The 5,266-nt window shown below is 44.8% G+C and overlaps 1 pseudogene; it reads right to left on the bottom strand.

The window, feature by feature from the left end:
• Nucleotides 1-389: 389 nt before the first annotated feature.
• Nucleotides 390-2,622, bottom strand: LOC144291360 (lanosterol 14-alpha demethylase pseudogene; annotated as a pseudogene).
• Between the last annotated feature and the right edge of the window lie 2,644 nt (nt 2,623-5,266).

Raw genomic sequence — 5,266 nt, 5'->3', positions numbered from 1 at the left:
TTATACTTGCAGATCTAGTCCAAGATCTGAATACCCTGAACTTACTTGCAAAGAGCCATATATGTATGTTGTTAGGGTTAATACATGGAAAACTGTGTTTAGAATCTGTCAATTACCAGGATCTCCCTAATTTTGCACTATGAACCTGATTTCCTTAAATAAAGCATATGTGGTTAAGTATCTATCGTTAAGACTTAGGAAATATCTGGAATGCCATTAGATTTGCTGGAACCATTCAGTTAAGAAACTATAAAAGCCTTAATTTAAGCTAGCTGTCTTAAAATTACACACCCCAAAAGATGACACCGGGAGTTTCATAAATGTCATTCTCTACCAGTGCTTTTGTGGCTTACGTTGATGGGTCACATAGCAGTTCCTTGCAGCCTTTTTCATTTTGGTCTTCTTTTGTATCAGGTAACTGGGTTTTCAGGGGTGTGGATCATGGTTGTATGATTCATAGTGGGAAAATATCCATCAATAAGGTCAAATTCATATAATGAAGCAGAGTGGGCCAAATTATCTCAATTTGAACATAAGCAAAATTCTCCCCAGTACAGTGATTACACCCAGCTCCAAAGGGCAGGCAGGCAAGCTTTCTTCCTGATGCTGGATTGCCCCGTAAGTAGCAGTCAGTTCTGCCCATGAGCAAGTCGCTTTAGCTCCTTCAGCTGGAGGATCTAAATTGAAGGAGGCAGATCTTTGCAGACTGTCTCCTGTTCTTAATAACATTTTTCTTGAGGTGTTTTGTCTCTGGCCAAAAAGAAGCCCATTCAGGCACTCGTTCTTAAGGACGAGTGCTGTGCCGCCAAGAGCAGCCCAGTAAGCATGCCTGCTACTTCATCATCTGTCAAAGGACGCCCATCCTCGTAAGTAGAATCTAGTAAAGTTTGGAGAACGTCATCAATTTTTCCTGCTGACTCTCTGTGTTTCTGGATTGCTTTATAGAAAATATTCTTGATCTCTCAATGAGTTCTGTCCCTGTGTCTGAAACTAGGTAAAGGGAGCCAGCCGGGCAGCAGCCAGGCCACATGGCTAAAACCATCCAAATCTGCAAATAGTTGTGCTACTTTCTTTATTGAGTTGGCTTCTGATTTCCTTCCCAGGTAAACAATGGCTGGCTGTTAAAATTATGAGCTCAGAAAGAGCTTCAAACAGTTTTTTTTTTTTTTCCTCCACTTTCTTTCTCCCCAACTTGGAAAGTTGTTTGTTTTTGTTTCTTTTGTTTCTTTTTCAATTATAGAAATGTGCTGTCCAACATGGGCTATGTTAAGGCCACCGTTTAACATTTTCTTCTGCTCCCCCCACCTCCCCCCCAAAAGAAAACCTGGATTAGCCATATCCTATGTGACTTCCTTTCCTTTCCTTTCCTTTCCTTTCCTTTTTTTTTTTTTTTTTTTTTAAATTTATTTATTCATGGGAGACACAGAGAGACAGAGAGGCAGAGACACAGGCAGAGGGAGAAGCAGGCTCCATGCAGGGAGCCTGACGTGGGACTTGATCCCAGGTCTACTAGGATCAGGCCCTGGGCTGAAGGTGGCGCTAAACTGCTGAGCCATACGGGCTGCCCTGTGACTTCCTTTCCAAACACAGTTGTGAGACCACCGTAGACATCATCTGCATTCAGGTCCTCAATTTGACCATTAAAAAATAGTGCAGCAGCATCACTGCCCAGAAGGTAAGTAAATGCCTTGCCCACCATGGTGACTAAATACAGTCCACACTTCTCTTGCATTTCCTAAGAATTCAGCTGGACTTTCCCCAAATGCTGTGGCACGTCCAAGGAATAGAATTGGAGAGAAAACACATTGTGGACTTGCCATAGCCAGCGGGGGGGCAGGTGACTGAGTGGAGTAGGCCAAGCGTAACGGCACCTGCGATCGGCAGCCAGGATAGGCCCAGCACCACCCGCCTGCAGGAAGCCCGGCACCATCAGCACGGCCCCGCAGCGGGCACCACAGTTGGCGGGAGACATTAGAGGCCAAGGTCGCTGCTGGTCTTCCCAGTGGAGGCTGCCAGAGGAAACAGCAGATGGGGGAATGGAGTCAGCCCAGACCCCCGGGGCCTCCTGATCTTTGATTTGAAAAAAAAAAAAACAAAAAAGATTTTTTTAAAAGTCACATTTCCATATTCAGTGAAGAAAAGTCCTAAGGCTGATTTGGTGAGAATTCTGTAGTTTCAATGCGTCTTTTAGGGAGCATTTTTTCTTATTTCTATACCCTAAAAAGTTAAGTTCTATGGCTGTGGTGTCCAAGAGGAAGGGATAAATAGAACAGCACTCTGAAGATCCTCGGTGGGTTCCAATGTTAGAACCCAAGACCCTCTAGTTCTTCACCCTACTCAGGAGTCTTCCGTAGATCACTGGCTGAGTTTATCCAAACGATTTAAATGCTGTGCCTTTCTTCTTCATTTTTAATTTTTTTTAGAATTGCATATAGCTGTGTCTGTTTTTTAACAGGAAATGAATACTATATATACAGAATAAAGTCTGTTAACTTCATCATATGTACCAGACTCAAGGAGGATCTTTAGATTTTTGGCAGCATCAAAAATCTGAGTGTGGTAGGCAGATGCTGGCTTCTCAGAGACGTCCAGGTCTTCCCCCTGGGACGCTGAATATGTCATGCTGCGTTGCAAGGAGGAATTAAAGCAGCAGGTGGAATTAAGTTTGCTAACAGCCAAAATCTGGGGAGTATTTTGGATTGTCTGGATGGGCCTAATGCCATCAGAAGGGTTCTCAACATTGGAAGAGGGAGGCAGAAGAAGAGGTCACGGTGTTGTGACACGAAAAGGACTGCAGTCCCCCTTGCTGGCTTTGAGGAGGAAGGAAGGGGACCATGAGCCAAGGAGTGTGGGCAGCCTCTAGAGGCCAGGAAAGGCAAGGAGATGGATTGTCCCCGGGAGCCTCCAGAAAGGACATGACCCCACCTATGCCTTGATTTCAGCGTAGGGAGACCTGTGTCTGACTCGTAACCCACACAACTGCAGGGCAGTAAACTTGCATTGCTGTAAGCCATGAAATTGGTGGTGATTTGTTAGGGCAGCAACAGAAAACTCCCTGACTGCGTTATCTCTGAAACCTCACTTTGGCCTGTTTTGTGGGATAACAGGATCAAATGTGTTCACATACAGGAGTTCTTGTTTCCAAACAAAATTTGAATTCTCTCAGAGTTTGCCATGAAGTAAATAATGAGCCAAACCATAAGTCAGGTGCAGAGATTTGTAGCAGTACAATTCCTCAAAAGGGAAAAATGGAGAGTGGAAAACGTGAAGTCCTCGACAACATTAGCACGTGGTCTGAAAGTGTTTGCATTCGTGTAATTAGCGCTGCCTCATGAAAGGCTAACCCCTTTGGAATACTGTTACCAGGCCACAGCGAAAAGAAATGTTAAATCTTTGGTACCGGCGTCATCGTGGCTGTTGTGTTTGGCTTCTGGAGTTCTTTATTCAGTCCTGCCAGGAGCTTTTTGTAGACTTGGGGCTCAGTCCTTCATGAACTCTCCTAACGGACTCATTCTGACCATTGGAGAAGTAAGATTTTCATTACTCAAGAATTTCCCTGGGCTAGATGTGTGTGAGCACCACGTGTGAGTGAGTAGAAGACGGCACAGGGAGAGCAGGAAGGCTTGGGGGGGGGAGGGGGGCGGTGTTCATGCTGGAGACCCTGAGGACGTGGGCGTGGGCGCTGGCTCCCACGAGTCCATGGGATCTACCGGTTGGAGGGCATCGCCCTTTTTGTGCAAAATCTCAGATAGAAAAGACAGTAAAAATAGCAACAGACTTTTTAAATAGCCCATGCAGCTGTACAGAGAAAAGTTTTACATAATTGATGCCAGAAATGACCACCATGTAGAATCAAATGGTAAATACGCAGGCTGCACTCCTACTGCTGTTGGAAAATTCGATTCACATGTTGCCTGTGTAATAGCTTTATACATTTATATATTGCTTATTATACAAGGTTAGTATAAAGGATTCTTTGTTTACTTGATTCTAATCTTTGATAATCAAGTTTTTCTTAACCTCTGAGAGAAGAAAAAAATTTTTTTTTTATTTTATTCATGAGAGACACACACAGAAAGAGAGGCAGAGACACAGGCAGAGGGAGAAGCAGGCTCCGTGCAGGGAGCCCCATGTGGGACTTGATCCCGGGACCCCGGGATGACACCCTGAGCCAAAGGCAGACGCTCAACCACTGAGCCACCCAGGCTGCCCGAAAAATGTTTTAAAAACACAAGGAAAGGGGCGCCTGGGTGGCTCAGCCAGTTGCGCGTCTGCCTTCTGCCCAGGTCATGATCTTGGAGTCCCAGGATCAAGCCCCAGGTTGGGCTCCCGGGCCAGGGGGGCCTCTGCTTCTCTCTCCCCCTCTGCTGCTCCCCCACTTGTGCTCTTTCTCACTCCCTCTCAAGTAAATAAATACAATCTTAAAAAAAATAAAAGCCCACAAGGAAAGCAGGGTTCACACAGTCTGTATAGTTTTGACCTTTAAGGATGTGGCGCAACTGCTGTCCAAGCCCATGAGTGTACAATGCACTGGATGAGCTCATCGGATTATCTTCCTTTGCTGATGGGATCTCTATTTTTAAAATGAAATGTTGTACTTAATGCCACTAGACAATCCCTAAAAAATAGAGTTACTGAAGCTTTATTGTCCTGGAAACTCTTTTTGTTGGATAAAAAAAAGTTTAAAGAAAAGATTTTTTTTTTTTCCTCTAGAATTTCAGTCTAGTATGCTGCCCAGGCTTCTCAACCCAGCTTTGAACTTGAGTCGAAAGAAAACGTTTGATCTTCTTTGTCTTTCAACTTGACAAAATGTCCTTCTTCTTTGAAATCCCCGTTTTGTTTTATGTGTGCTTGTCAATGTGTTTTAGAAATGAAAAGCTCTTGGGGGCAAGGCATGAGTCTTTTTTGTTTGACCTTTGAACATCCTCCTAAGTGCCTACTCCACCGGTTGGCATTCCAAAAATATTGCTCATTAAAATTCTCATTCTTCCTGTACTGGACGGGAAGTGATGGTAGTAGGTGTTGGTTGGAGCTCCTTCACGTGGAGGCTTCTGTAGACAAACACACTCATTCCCTTCGACAAATATTCTGGAGGCCCTTCTGCAGGACAATAATTTTTTTTTTAAGATTTTATTTATTCATGAGAGACAGAGAGAGGCAGAGACACAGGCACAGGGAGAGGCAGGCCCCATGCAGGGAGCCCGATGTGGGACTCGATCCCAGGTGTCCGGGATCACACCCTGGACTGAAGGCTGGCGCTAAACTG

This window comes from Canis aureus, chromosome 20, assembly GCF_053574225.1.
Source record: "Canis aureus isolate CA01 chromosome 20, VMU_Caureus_v.1.0, whole genome shotgun sequence".
NCBI lineage: Eukaryota > Metazoa > Chordata > Mammalia > Carnivora > Canidae > Canis > Canis aureus.
Note: the sequence above shows the minus strand (reverse complement) of the source record. Positions and strands in the feature narration are given on the sequence as shown.